At 44.6% G+C, this 15,834-nt stretch overlaps 1 long non-coding RNA gene across 1 annotated transcript in view; it reads left to right on the top strand.

Annotated features, from left to right (window-relative positions):
- LOC127009091 (uncharacterized) overlaps positions 1–13,997 on the top strand; it is a 101,895-nt gene extending 87,898 nt beyond the window's left edge. The window contains exons 4-7 of the long non-coding RNA XR_007761578.1: positions 462–637; positions 5,473–6,647; positions 8,942–9,065; positions 13,670–13,997. This is a non-coding gene — a long non-coding RNA (uncharacterized LOC127009091). The remainder of the gene's footprint in view (positions 1–461; positions 638–5,472; positions 6,648–8,941; positions 9,066–13,669) is intronic.
- Positions 13,998–15,834: the final 1,837 nt, after the last annotated feature.

Raw genomic sequence — 15,834 nt, forward strand, 5'->3', positions numbered from 1 at the left:
TCCTTCGTTCCCATATTCATCCACAGTTGTTGTTTTTATGTTTGAGAGACAGGTCCACTGACTAACCCCCCAAAAAAAAAAATGGTAATAGGCTGGAAGTAAGAAAGGAGGGAAAAAAAATGACCTAGAATAGTTCCAGATGTCTCCTGATACTACACAACACGAGTCACGAATCACACACATGAATAAGGAAATGTCACTTAATGCCATCTAAATACAGCGCCTTATATGTGTGTGTGGAGCAGGAGCAGGAGGAGGAAGAGGAGGAAGGAGAAAGAAGAGGAAGAGGAGGAGGAGGAGCAAGAGCAAGAACAGGAGGAGGAGGAAGGAGAAAGAAGAGGAAAAGGAAGAGAAGGAGGAGCAGGAGCAGGAGCAAGAGCAGGAACAGGAGGAAGAGGAGGAGCAGGTGAAGAAGGAGGAGGAGGCGTGACCATCCAGTACAGGTGTGTCGGTATTTGCAGGTGTGGGATGCTGTGTGTAATGGAGGGGGCCGGGGATGGACAGGGAGATGCCACCACAGAGTTCATCGCTACGGGTCGGACAGGTCGCCGCAACGCTATGCCCGACATCCTCTCCGAGCACGCCGCCACCACCACGGCTGACCTGCCCGAGGCCCTGGAAAAGCTCTCCTGCTCAGGTGGGTCATCTTTGCCTTTCAACCCCCACCCCCTCCCTTCTCTCTCTCTCTATCTGTCTCTGTCTCTCTCCCTTCACCTGCGCTGTCTCATTTTCCTTAAGTTTCAGGGAGGGATATGTGAGTGGATGTATTCGTGGTAAGTCTTGATGTGTCCTTACTTTTGTTTTTTTGGGGTATTTCCTCTCTCCCTCTTATTATACTTGCTGTGGTTGTCTTTTTTTCTTTCTCAAACTCCCCTTCCCCTCTCACCCTCTCTCTCTCTCTCTCTCTCACTCTCCTTCTACCTGTTGTTGTTGTTGTCTCGTTTTCGTCTTGGGTTCAGGGAGAGAAAGGAGAGTGGGTGTGTTTATATAAAGTTTGGGTAAGTCATGTCCTCACTTCTTCCTTCCATCATCTACAGCTGTCTCGCTTTCGTCTTGGGTTCAGGGAGGGAGAGGAGAGTGGGTGTATTCGTGGTAAGTTTCGGTGCGTCCTGTCCTCACGTCTTCCTTCCTTCCATCACCTTTTGCTGTCTCATTTTCTTTCTGGTTCAGAGGGCGAAAGGGGAGTGAGTGTCGCTGGCAAGGAAAACGGGATGCACGGTGTTCCTTGTGCTTACGTATGTGGTATTGTAAGGCTTTATCAGGCAGCCTCTCTCTCTCTCCTTCCTTCTTCCTTACTCCTGTCGAATGTTGCAGCTGTTTCACTTTTCATACGATTGAGATAAAGGTGAGTGTATATACTAAGGTCATGTGTGTCCTGTTTCCATCCCCCTCCCTTCTTCCCTCCTACCTTCGCCTGCTGTTGTCTGTTTTATTTTCGGATAGTGAAACATGTAGCGGTGAAAGGTGTGTGGACCCAGTGAGCTCAGGTGCGTCTTCTCTCCCTCTTATTTTTTCTCTTTGCTGTTGTGTCTTCTTCGAGTTCAGACAGCGAAGGTGGAGGGGTTCTGCTAACCCCAGGTGCGTCCTCTCTGTTATCTCCTGCCCTCCTTCCACCTGTTCCTGTCGCCTCTGCTGCCTCTTTCTTTTCGGTTCATATAACGAGAGATGAGAGTTCACTACGCCCCCCTCCCCGAAAAATAATTGTATATATGGAAGTACGACTATTTGCGATTTACAGTAAGGTCCTCTTAAGCAGCAAAGACCACCATGAGGATGAAAATAACGAGGATATTGCTTAATGCTAAATTGTACAGCAGTGGGCGCGAGTGTTTCATATTGGCGATCCATATTGTTCCTGAGGCCTGCGTAGGGAACAGCACTGAGGCACGTAACGGCTGTCTGGGCTGCGGAGAGTGATGAGGAGAGTCGTTCTGTTACGTATACTTCAGGAAGGAGGGTCATTATATTACGCATACAGGAAGGAGTCATTCTGTTGCGCATACAGGAAGGAGAGTCATTCTGTTACGCTTACAGGAAAGAGTCATTCTGTTACGCATAATGAAGGATTTTTTTTTTTTTTTTTTTTTTTTTTTTTTACAGCTAAGGAGACAGCTCAAGGGCGCAAAGAAAAATATAAAAAAGCCCGCTACTCACTGCTCCTGAATAGAGGTCAAAGGAGTGTCCAAAAAGAGAGGTCAATTTCGGGAGGAGAGGTGTCCTGATACCCTCCTCTTGAAAGAGTTCAAGTCGTAGGCAGGAGGAAATACAGATGAAGGAAGATTGTTCCAGAGTTTACCAGCGTGAGGGATGAAAGAGTGAAGATGCTGGTTGACTCTTGCATAAGGGGTTTGGACAGTATAGGGATGAGCATGAGTAGAAAGTCGTGTGCAGCGGGGCCGCGGGAGGGGGGGAGGCATGCAGTTAGCAAGTTCAGAAGAGCAGTCAGCATGAAAATATCGATAGAAGATAGAGAGGCAACATGGCGGCGGAATTTGAGAGGTAGAAGACTATCAGTATGAGGAGGAGAGCTGATGAGACGAAGAGCCTTTGACTCCACTCTGTCAAGGAGAGCTGTGTGAGTGGACCCCCCCACACACATGAGATGCATACTCCATACGAGGGCGGACAAGGCTCCTGTAAATGGATAGCAACTGTGCGGGGGAGAAGAACTGGCGGAGACGGTACAGAACGCCCAGCCTAGAGGAAGCTGATTTAGTAAGAGATGAGATATGAAGTTTCCAGTTGAGATTTTGAGTTAAGGATAGACCGAGAATGTTTAGTGTTTAAGAAGGCGATAGCTGGGTGTTGTCAAAGAATAGGGGATAATTGTTTGGAAGATTCTGTTACGCATACATGAAGGACAGTCATTCTATTACGCATACATGAAGGACAGTCATTCTATTACGCATACAGGAAGAAAAGTCATTCTATTACCATCCAGGTCCCCGCGGCACGACGAGGGGCTGATCAAAGCGGCGCTCGAGGCATACAAATAATGGGATCGAGGGTTGCAATTAGTCCTCCATCCAGAAATAAGTGTTATGGGCGGGCATCCCTCTAGCTCCGCGTCACTCCGGCTGATTGCTCGCCTCACACTAAGGCTTCTGCTGCCCTTGATTGCAGGGTACACGAGCGCTGTTTGCACGAGGCGAAGAAAATGTTGGCCCTGTGTTGTGTTGGGACCAAATCTACAAGACGGTGAGGCAGCTTGTGTAGCTATGAGGTGAAAATAATGTTGGATCTTTATCGGGTGGGACCAGATCTACAGGATGGTGAGGCAGCTTGTGTAACTATGAAGTGAAAATAATGTTGGATCTTTATCGGGTGGAACCAGATCTACAGGATGGTGAGGCAGCTTGTGTAACTATGAAGTAAGAGTAATGTTAGGTCTTTGTCTTGTTGGGACCATATCTACAAGACGTTGGGGCAGCTTGTTTAACTATGAAATGAAAGTAATGTTGGATCTCTGTTATTATGGGACCAAATCTACAAGACGTTGGGGCAGCTTGTTTAACTATGAAATGAAAGTAATGTTGGATGTCTGTTATTATGTGACCATATCTACAAGACGTTGGGGCAGCTTGTTATGCTATGAATGAAGTAAAATTGGACGTCTGTTATTATGTGACCAAATCTACAAGACGTTGGGGCAGCTTGTTTAACTATGAAATGAAAGTAATGTTGGATCTCTGTTATTATGGGACCAAATCTACGGAATGGTGAGGCAGCTTGGGTGACTATAATACGTAACAAAAGAAAGGGTAAGTCAGACCGTATTTGTGACCCTGCGACTTACAAGCATGACCTCTGATGGTTCAAAAGGAGGTCAGTTAGTGTAAAGACAGTTGGAAGTCTGAAATGGAGGGTAGGTGGATTTGTGGATGGAAAAGGAAAATGGGGATAAACAAGTTCTCTAATGCAGTCATGGGTAACGGTACCAGATTATCGTACGCATAGCATTGTAGTTTCCGGTTTCTGGCCCATAAATATTGCAAAAAAAAAGCATCAGTAATTACCGATTTTAACAATAATTATAAATGCATATCGTTATCTTTGTGGGTGCGATAGTTTTTGGTCAGAAATCGGCAAAAAACTATGCGCCAAGTACAACAATCTGGTAACGTTGGTCATGGGCAAGCCGACTGGTCTCTTGTAGTACAGCTTCCTTATATTCTTGTGTAAAATGAGTGTGGGGATCATGGCAGTTATGTAGAAGTCTCATCCTTAGTCTTTCTTAATATTTCATCTCTTCGTCAAAGTGCGTTATTTAAATCGTGGTTGTAAACTGCTGAGATTCTTGTCCAGACGACCCTCAGTACAGGCGTCCGACGTGAGTTGAGTCCGCGGCGACTCTCCGGTGAGGGCGAGGTGGGAGGTGGACAGCCACATCTTCGTCACCATGTCTTCTTCCTCTTCTTCTTCTTCTTCTCCTTCTTCTCTTTTATATGCTGGGAACACATAAGGAACGTACACTTTTGACGACAGCGTGAAACTTCGAGAGGGAATGTGATGGCAAATTATCGCGTGTGCGTGTGTGTGTGTGTGTGTGTGTGTGTCGTGGTGGGAGGCTTGAAATAGAGGCAGCTTAAATCAATACCAGAGACGGCTCCTGCTGCTGCTGCTGCTGGCCAGTGAGCGGCAAAGCTTGATTCAGAGGAGGAAGAGCGGGAGGATAAGGGGGGTAGATATTCTTCTCACTTCCTTATTCTTTCCGGTCATGTGATTAAAGTGTTTGTATCTTGGAACTTTTTCATCCAACTTAAATAAAAATAACCTTGGGGAACAAATCTCAAAATACACCTCAGATGAAAGCGGGAGCATTAAAAATATTGAAATTGTTCACTGGAGTTACCAAAACTTCACCCTCTTAATTCACTGCTTCTTAGCGTCGAGGGAAGGAGATAAAAAAATGAACTGGTTGTGTATGTGTTCCCTTTATAGGAGAACATGACGAAATAGGGGGCATTGTCGGTGTGTACATGGACACATTCCCACGCATAGTACCTTACACTTGCCCTGTACCGTACCTTTACTCTGTGCCGTACCTTTGCACCGTACCGTATTACCTCTTCATCGTAAAACTGGTAAACAGACAAACAAAAGCTTAGGTGCTCGTATTGTCAGTAGTGAGAGGAGGGTGAAGGATAGGGTAGGAAGGAAGGTAAAAGTTGTATCAAGAAGGGGAGTCAAAAAACATCACTCTGCAATATTAACCCATGTGGGCGAGCGTATGGCCAGGGTCAGGGGTCACGGATTTAGTATATATTTCGTGGTGTAGTACTCAGGTGGTTCCGGTCTTATGGGAGGTGGAAATGGATGAGAGAGGGAGAAATTCATTATTATGTACTCATTTGTGTGTGTGTGTGTGTGTGTGTGTGTGTGTGTGTGTGTGTGTGTGTGTGTGTGTGAATTATTTTGTGGCACGTTACCTCTCCCCTGCTGCCTATCACTCCCTCCCTCCTCCCTTTGCAGACGCTGGCGGTGAAGGCGGCGCCGTGGGCGGGGGAGCGACGGGCGGCAGCAGTGACGGCGCCAGCACGAGCCAGGCCCAGTCCTCGGGCTCCTAATGGCCCTCCACCACCACCACCACCCCTTGACTTCCAGCGGGACCCCCACCTCCTCCTCCTCCTCTAACCCCGCCCCGCCCCGCCCCGCCGCGCCCAGGGTAAACTTGCACAGACACGAGGGACACACGGGCGGTGCACCTCTTGGCATTACAATTAAAGGATAGTAAGAGTAACCGTGGTGTTTCATTGTTCACCTTCCCCTGCAGTGTGTGTGTGTGTGTGTGTGTGTGTGTGTGTGTTCTGAAATATCTTTTTGAGTAATATGAGTATAATACAGATTGATGGGACATTCCCTACTGTAGTTTTTTTTTGTATGTTTGTTTATCAAGTTATGTTCGAATAATATATATCATTATACATGGGGAAGATATGTAATAAGGTTATAAATATATAACGAAACCTCTACGTGACTTCAGTTTAGTGTTTCCTCCCGAGCAGGGCCCGGGGGCTATTTGTTCTCACCGCCCACCTTAGTTTTATAATTGTTGCTCTCCGTTCACCCCGCACTGACGACGAATATAATTAAATGACAGGTAAGACAGCTGGCTCTACACCTATCCCACACTAAACAGTGACAGTTATAGCTACAAGATGATTAGTATATGTTTGTTACAGAAATGTAGTCAGTACTGACTGAAGAAATAAATTAATTAAGCTTCTGTTTACAGTGTAAATCAGTGGGACCGAAAATATTTATTTATTGGTTTAGACTGTTAGCAGAGACCTCAGTTACACCCTGGAATGTCCATGTTATCCTTTGGGGGTAACGACCATCAGCTGAGGACATGTACCATGGAGTGTATGTAACAATTACATAATACATAATACTCTTGTCTCTTTTGTTTTATTGAATATTCTGTGGTGTGTGCAAATGGTCTGCAGTCGCAAAAAATGGGCAAGCTAATATATTATAGTCATGACTTCTGTGAAGCTGTTTCAGGCCACAACACGCCACTCTCGAGCATTTCCACAAGCAGGGGGTGGGCGGTCCATGACTCCTGTGGGGTTCCTGCCAGCAGTCAGCGCCGCGGAGGAACGCCAGCCAAGGGGAAGAGGTCATAGAATTCAAAGGCTGCACAAGTAAGCAGTGCTGAAAGGTGTGTGTGTGTGTGTGTGTGAGAGTAGAGTGGGAGATTATTCTCGGGTAACACCTCCACCTTAGGTATGGAAGAGGGAGACGGAGTGTGGTGATTGGCCATGTCGGTATTATAGTTAAAGGGCACACACACACACACACACACACACACACACACACACTTGATTGCAGACACACAAGAAAACACACAAACACACCAGCTGCCAGTACGCCTCAATATGCTAAACTCTCGAGCATTTCCACAAGCAATTTCAGCTCCCTTCCATCACTGTCATGGCCACACACACACACACACACACACACACACACTGTGTACGTAATAGTGTAACAGCACGTGTATATGCATGCACGCGTGTGTTTAATTAACCCATTAATGCCTACTGGCATATGCTAATATTTCATTGGAAACAATAATTGAGTGTATTTTGCATAGGCTGAGAAATGAATGCACCCCTAAATAGACTATCAAGTGTGTGTAGCAAGGAGTTAGAGAACAAGGGAATCATTATAGGAGAACGCAAAGCCAAGGGCAATGTTAGGATTTAAAAATGGTTTATTTGATATGATTCCTCCTCTGGGCTTAATGCTTTTGAGTGTGGTGGGAGGTAGAGGTAAGCGGTCTATTACGTACCCTGTCCCACCTGAAGTGATAGCAAAGCAACAAGTAAATATCTAACCAGCTCGTCAACCGGCCAACGAGGCGGTTAACAAGTGGGGGGAAGGGAGAGGAGGAGAAGGATGGATGGGAGGGGATGAAATGGGAGGTGAAGCCGGAGGGAAGGGAGGTAATGGGGGGTAGGAGGGAGGTGGAGGAAAAATCAGCTTCCCAGCCATTTGGACTAGAGTCTGGGGAGGTGAAGGTGTGCGCGTGGTGGTGACCTGTGTTGCCTCGAGGGCTGGAGGACGTGAGGTAAGAGTTGCATCATTGTGTTAAGGTAGTTACTAGCATGGGCTGTCATACCGAATGCTTTTTGAAGTTATTTTTTTACGTTCAATGTGTGGGCGTAAGACAAAGCAACCGGCATGTGTATGTGTGTGTGTGTGTGTGTGTGTGTGTGTGAGAGAGAGAGAGAGAGAGAGAGAGAGAGAGAGAGAGAGAGAGAGACTTTGTATGGTAGTTTGATAACATTAATTTGTATGCCATTATATAACCTACGATCATTTACGAAGCATTTATATGACGGTATTTAATTATTCGTAAGAAATTTGTATTACTATAATAGCCACAATTAGGCTTACCACGGGAAAGGTAACTAGCTATTGGTTGTTAGGGTGGTTGAGTTCTGCTACACAATGTCATTAGTGTTTTATTTTCTCTTAATAACGAGCATTACACTAAGGCAAGCAATTAGTCATCGGCAGTCAGGAGGTTGTTATAAGAACTTTTGACTTGCTATCCCTTTGATTGTAGTATGAATACCTGCGGTCTGTTAGGTGCTAAGGTGGTTACAAGGCAGTTTAGCAATTAGCCATCGATAGTTGTGTGACTAAAACAAAGTAATGGCAATGGGCAGGGCGCGTGTAGGAGAGAGGACAACAGGCAGACAACAAATGACAGTCTAGGAAAGCCGTTCAGCAGATGGTGGAACGAAATAAAAAGGAAACGAGAGGTGCAAGACCGAAACGAATGAAAATATTTAGGAAAGGCTTACGTCCTAAAGTGGGATGACACAGGCTGACGATGATGAGTTGGGTGGTTGCTAATTGAAGTGCCATGAACCGTGACTCCCAGGTTGTACTGTCAGACGCTTAAATGGAAACTAAGGCACAAGACTGAAACGATTGAAAATATTTAGGAAAGGCTGATGTCCTAAAGTGGGATGACACAGGCTGACGATGATGAGTTGGGGGGTTTCTAATTGAAGTGCCACGAATCGTGCCCGCCAGGATGTATTGCCAGACGCTTGTTAACTCGTGATTAATGAGTGGACTATTGTAATTTTGATTGACTTGCCTCTATTAGGGTATGATTGAACGATTGAAGATTGATAGTTTGAGTGGAGGAGTGGGGGAAAGGAGGGAGCAGGAGGAAAAGTGAGAGCGAGGAAGGTAATGGTGGAACGAGCATTAAGGAAGTGAGAGATAAAGGGAGGAATGACAGCGGTGCGGATAATGGGTGGTAAAGAAGCGTTAAGACAGTATTTGAGAGTACCGATTATCGATAAAACATGTAAAAGTTTATTGAAGGAGGGAGAGGCGTCAAGAGGCGAGTTTGCAACACGTGAATGTATTTAGTTTTAGCATGTTTAATTACTCCTAACAGTACGTTTCTCCACAGCTGTAACGAGATAATGAAGTAACGAGTGAAAGTGGAGAGGAAGGGAGTAACCACCACCACGCAGCCACCCCACACGCCCGCCCCCTCGCACCGGCTCTCCACTTGTGGCTTTAATACTTCACAGGTGCGTTGTGGTGATGCTGAATTCAACGTTGCCAGATTTTCGTACTCTGCCTCCTATGTTTGCCGATTTCCGACCCCAAACTGCTTTCATCACCCAAATAACTGCCTTCATATATGGTTATCGTTTAAATGGTTAATTATTGGTGCTTCTTGGCAACAGTTATGGGCCAGAAACCGCGGCAAATATGCGGCTTTTGAGTACAATAATCTGGGAACGTTGATGCTGATTGTGATTAAGACGTGTGTACATTTAACTGGTCTGTAGGCTTGCAATGTCTCAGTTTTTTTAAGACAAAATATCATAAATTCCTTATACTTGTGCATACTTTTGAAACTTCATTTGGTGAAGCATTATATATAATTATTCATTTTTCTGCTGTGTCTTGCTACCCGCTTCATGTAAGCGATATCATTTATGTCCTTTCTTTCCCAAACATCTATTAAACAAAGTTTTCACTTTTCTTTTTTGCTTGAAGTATTACTCTGTTCAATATTTCAAGTATTTCTACATGACTTAAACTACTTAGACCAGGAGCCCATCTCGCAACAGCCCTGTGCATCTTTTCAACCTTTTTTGGTTTCTTGACTGACAAAGGGGAATAATGAATCCTTCCGAGCTACTATCCATATCAGGCCCTATGACATACCGTTTTTCGCAAATATCTTTCAAACGAAGACTCGGATCAGCATGGTGCTGTGGCACGGATTGTTTCACACACTCCGCTAATTTTTGACGCTATTGTGCACTGCCAGATGCGGTAAATTATGGCGTTTACTCTTGACTGTGATGGCAAAACCTGCGTGAGCCACTTACACATTCGGACAGGTGAGGCGTGACGTATTTGTGACGTGTATCCACCAACTACCTCCACCCCTGGCTTCCCCTACACCCCCCCCCCCCCCCTCTCTCTCTCTCTCTCTCTCTCTCTCTCTCAGTGTACATGAGATGTGAAGTTATGCACACATATGACTTGTCTATAATGGCGGATATCTCGAAAGTATATGCTAAGTATGGTTGGGTGTTTTATGCACACGACTGTTTTATCTGTAACTACGAAATATAACTTTGATTCATTATTTACCTATTCACACTTATCCTTAATTTGTTCTCGATATTCTCTTGGTTAAACATATGGAAGAGTCGTAGTGCAATGACTCCTTTGCACCCACGCGGACATCGTAGTATGTTGGCCATGGCTGACAGCGATGAAAAACTCCTTCCTCCACAGGACGTGGGTATCAACCGTCTATCGGCAGCGTGCCTGATACTTACCATGTTACGTACCTTCTTCACTTACCAAATACGGTGTAACGGTGAAACAAGCAATAACATCAATTACGATTGCTTGCGTAAACTATCCAACCTTAATCAGCATATAATTTCTACTTATCTGCCATTAATTCAAGTCACACGTGTGCATGGGATCATATATCGTGTACAGCGCAAGTGGAAAAGAGAGAGAGAGAGAGAGAGAGAGAGAGAGAGAGAGAGAGAGAGAGAGAGAGAGAGAGAGAGAGAGAGAGAGAGAGAGAGAGAGAGAGAGAGAGAGAAGGGGGGTATGGGGGAGAAAGAGGAGGGTAGGAGGGAAGGAAAGGGAGGGTTGGGAGTAGGGGAAGCCATGGGTGGAGGTAGTTGGTGGATACACGTCACAAATACGTCACGCCTCACCTGTCCGAATGTGTAAGTGGTTCACGCAGGTTTTGCCATCACAGTCAAGAGTAAACGCCATAATTAACCGCATCTGGCAGTTCACAATAGCGTCAAAAATTAGCGAAGTGTGTGAAACAATCTGTGCCACAGCACCATGCTGATCCGAGTCTTCGTTTGAAAGATATTTGCGAAAAACGGTATGTCATAGGGCCTGATATCGATAGTAGGGAGTAAGGAGATCAGTAGGTCTGAGTTTGAATCCAGTCCCAGGCAGTCTGTGCACATCTCCTCCAGCTGTTCATCGTCCCTTATGGGTTGACCGATAAATGGGTATTTGGGGAAGATAAACTTTGGTAACCCGAATGTCACACTTGCCTTGTCCCAGAGTAATGGGCTCTTACCCACCACAAGCTCAAGGACCAGTGAGATGAGATGAGCACAGAGGTCACTCGCAGCTATATTATATGCCCCGCCACTCGCAGCTACTCACACCTACACCAACACCTTTGCTCTCACACGGCTCCTTCTCCATGTTCATGAAAGCATCAAGCAGCCTCCTATCCTCTCAAGGTAATTTTCACCTATCAACTTCAGTACAAAGACCTAATACATTCCCTTGCCTACATTTCTATAGGTTTTCATCTCATTAAAAAATTTCCAGGCATCTTTCCTGGCACAGTGAGCAAATTTATTCACTTATGATTGTTACAATCATACCTGCTCCCCTTTCCTTCGTGTAATGTCACAGTGATGACATTGCTCTAGTCTTCTGTCACCTCAGCGTACTTACATGCCAGATTGTTATTTACAGCACCTACTCCACAGCTGCATCTACTCCGTAATTCAGCAGTACAGCTTTATGCCATCATTGCCAAGAGCCTCTCCTTTTATTACATCCTCTTATCATCCCTCTCCATCTCCCTGCACCTACATTAATTGTTAGCCCTCTACTGGCCACCTTTGCTCCCTTTCTTACATTTATTCTTCAGATTCAAAATACCTCTGCTCATTGTCATAAATGTTTCAGTACTTTGAGTCCATTTCCATGCTTATAGTTTCCATTGAATGTCTTTAACCCGTCCACTGCGATTGGCATAGATTTCGCCTTCACTGGTAGCCTGGTAACATTATACTCCCCGGTCTTTTTCTGCCTCGGTGGTGGATAGTGGAGTGTTTCCCATGTGGTACTGGTATGCTGAATTTCCTCTCCCAAGGTGCATGACTACATTTTTCTTCATTGAATTGTACCAGCCACTTTTTGTTTCATTGCTGTAGCTTGGTGATGTCTTCTTGTAGGAAATCCACGGCCAAGGGGTTAAATGTTAGTGTATTATTAAATTCACTGCCCCTTTCAGATTCAAGAGCTGACTTTACGTCAAGCAAGTCAACATCATTGTCTGACTGGGGGTTTGAAACATCGGCAGACATGGATCAAAACCGCCACAAGGAGTCAGGCAGTGTACTGGGATCACTTGGTCGCTGGGTCGCAGACAGTAGGATGGAACAAAGGAATACATTTTGTTTTTTATCACATCAGGTCATGCATCTAATAATTCTGTATAACAACCCTTATAGCATTCACCTACCATCTCCTTCCTGTGTAACTACTAGTCTTCCTCTCTTCCTCTTTCTAGTCTCACCCATTTAAGTAGTTCTTATTTAGTTTACTCCTATTGCCTTCATCTATAATTAACTTTTCTCCATTCCATTTATGCTTTTATTTTTTCTTATCTTTATATTTTTTTATCTATCTACTCTTTCCTCCTATATCTGTGGTAAGGACTTTTTTTGTTTAACGTCCTTATTTCCCTTAAGGGGTTGGATGGTCTACGAGTCTCTATCACTCTTAACAACTATGAACTCTCTCCTCTCTGATGTTCATCATTCTCAGGTCTTCCTTCACACACTATCTTCTGGTCTTCCAGCTGGTCTCCTCCCTTCTACCTTCACCTCTGTAGCTCTTCTGAGTACATCGACTGCTTCCCTCCTCCCTTTCCACCTCAGTCTTTGCCTCCTCAGATCACTCAACACTTCCTCCACACCACATCTTGTCACCTCCTTGTTTGTTGCCTACTCTTCCAAACCCTCATGTCCCGTGTATCTCGGCATTCTAGTCACTGCTTCTTATCATCCTCTCCAGCTTTTTATTAGTTGGCCATATTTTGCTCCATATAACCTCACCAGCCTTTCACATGCACAGTAGTTATTTACCCTGTTCCTTAATGATATTTTTCTATTGATCAACAAGCTTGCTAATTCCCTCCATATTCTCCATGCAGCTCCTATTGTTGTTTTCACTGCTGTCTTCACCAGCCTCACAAAACAGCATGCATTCTTTCCCAGATAGCAGAACTGGGTCACCATTTTAAGACTACTTCTGTGGAGGTAGTCTTCAAGCGGTGGACCAGTTCTGCTTCTGGGAGTGAACATATGTTGTCTTGTGAGGCCAGAGCAGAGACAGAAGTGAGAACAACAAAAGCAAATGTGTGGAGATGGAGAGTGGTAAGGAATTGTTGGTTCTAACCTTTTGCATATCATTATCCCTCCTTGCATTTATAACTATTTTCCATTATTCCTTTGATTTACATTCCTCCAGGAGTGTCTTTCCTGTCTGCCATCACAAATTTAACCAAAGTGTCACACAAAACTAGAGTTAACTGTGATTGCTTCCATGTTCTCTTTCTGACAATTTTATCGAAAGTATTGGTTGTGCTCCTCTGTCAGCCTCATTCAGTACTCGTCCTCACTCTGATAGGATTTACAACCATAGGAATGACAACTGCTTCGTCACCATTACCACAGTAGCTAGGAGGAAAGAAAAGTGAAGACTGTTGCACGTTTTCTTTATTAACAAATTTCTTGTTAACAAACAGTTTTGCCGTGAAATAAGAGGTATTTATACCTATATCAAAATATTTATCTTGGCCTACAGTTTACCAAAGCTCCTCTTTCAGGACTTGTGGGCAGCCAGAAAATGAGGCAGCAGCCAACCAGCTCCTTGGAAGAAACCATCATGAGATCTGTGCAGGGCCCCTTCCTCCCTCAGGGCCTGTCACCAGCTGCTGTGGCCTGAAAAAGAGGGAGGAGCACAGCAAACCTGGACACAGCGACCCATCCTGGAGACTAGCAGTTTAGCTGGTTTTCTAACAGGGCAAGTGTAAGAGCAGAGACTCTCCCCACTAAGATTTATGTTTTTAGTTTTTTTTTTTTTTATAATGCATAAACTCTGCTTCAGCTCTGTGGGACAATTTTAATGTTTATTAAAGCTACTGAACACTGCTACCTGTACTTTTGTTTCTCCCTCTACTGTCATACCAGTGCCCTTGCTCCTTCAGTACCTTCCAGTGAATGATCCTCCTCTCCGGCACGCTGTCCTTGTGGCCACGTCATCAGTATCCATGTTACACTGGGGAAAGGGACACTCCAGAGCAAGACAGGTGTTCGACTTGATCCTCCTCTCCAGCATGTTGTCCTTGTGGCCACGTCATTAGTATCCAGGTTACACTGGGGAAAGGGACACTCTAGAGCAAGACAGCTGTTCGACTTGACGTATTCCCTGACACAGGACTTCTTTCTACTAAGGGTTTCACACAATGTTGTATAAGGATGAAAACTTGTCACAGCATGTTTCATACCAACCTGTATTTTTGTCAATGATTTATTAACGAGACATAATTAAGGCACTCGTAATAATAAAACCCACCAGAATAAGTGCTTCCTATTGTGAGGCTAGCAAATGTTGCAAAGACAGCATTGTGCACCTCTGCCGGTGACTAGCGAGGTGTCGGGTGCATGATTCATACTCACTTTGTGGCTGCACCAATCCAGGGCCTACTGCATGTTATATTTTTTAATCTTATTTTTCATCTTTATTACCAAAAAAGTTAAGAGCCTTCATTTAGCTCTCCAGTCACTGCCTCAGCCTGGCCCAACATCTTCGCTGCCGTGTTCACAGCTGGAGAGCTCGGCCATTAATGCCACAGACCTTAGTAGTATAATGTGTTGCACAACGCAGGTGCACATTGCTGTCTCCTTATTTGACACTTCTTTAAAAAGTTATTCCTGAAATTCAATATAAGACAAGTCCTGGGGAATGTATTACTGAGACATCAAGTCCACCCACTTGTCTTGCTTCCCCTTCCTTCAAATGGCCTCCTGTCACTTGCTGGCCACCTTGGCAGAGCCCAGAGTCCCCTTAGTACTGCTGCTGCAATGTCATGAAGACACCGCTTCCCACCAGGTTGTGTGGGCTAAGAGAAAGTAGTGGGGGTATAATAGACCATAAATACTTTGGAAGAAAAAATCTGGAAATTACTGAAAAATATACAAATATTAATTTCAATGTTTTTATAATGCTGTAATATATATGCTTTAAAACTGACTCATATAATTTCCCCACTGAAAACTGTTGATTATATCAGAATTCAATAAAACTAGTAAATTATTATATGAGCTGTCCTTATACTGTGTACCCTATGTGTAACCCACTACAATGCTAAGACTTACTGTACTGTTGAGTCCAGAGGTGTCATCTGTAGGCTACAATAACAGTGTCCAGGTTACTCTCATGCTCAGCGAAGGGGAACTGACTGGGAAGGACAGTTTGAAGGGAGGGTAAGCAAGATCCTTTTCACAGGATTGAGACATATTCCAGTGTTCCTGTAAGACCTGGGAAATGTATACATCTTATTGTCACCTGGGACACCAAGCCCACCCTCCTACTTGCTCTCCCTTCAATTTGCCTCCATTTCCTTCCTAGCTACCTTAACAAAGTTCCAAGTCACCTCAGTACTGTTGTTGTGCCTTGATGACAATGGCTCTTGCCAACACGTCACATCTTGGAGACCATTTCCCGCCAGGTTGTAAAGGAGCATGAGGAATCAGTGCAAGTCTGAAGAGAAATGCAGTAATATGCTAAACAAGTTTAACTGATTCAGATCCAAGTACACTGTCTAATAATTTGGAAGATTATACTTAGACTTCAAAATAATGTATGACTACAAAAAGTTTGAAAACTATATAGCTAATGTAGTCTTCCACAATGGGAATGGCTACAGCAGAAGAGTCCACTTTTCCCTGTTCCACCCCTTCCTCTCCCCACATTCAGTCCCTTGCCTGT

Source organism: Eriocheir sinensis, chromosome 4, assembly GCF_024679095.1.
Source record: "Eriocheir sinensis breed Jianghai 21 chromosome 4, ASM2467909v1, whole genome shotgun sequence".
In the NCBI taxonomy this organism is placed as follows: Eukaryota; Metazoa; Arthropoda; class Malacostraca; order Decapoda; family Varunidae; genus Eriocheir; species Eriocheir sinensis.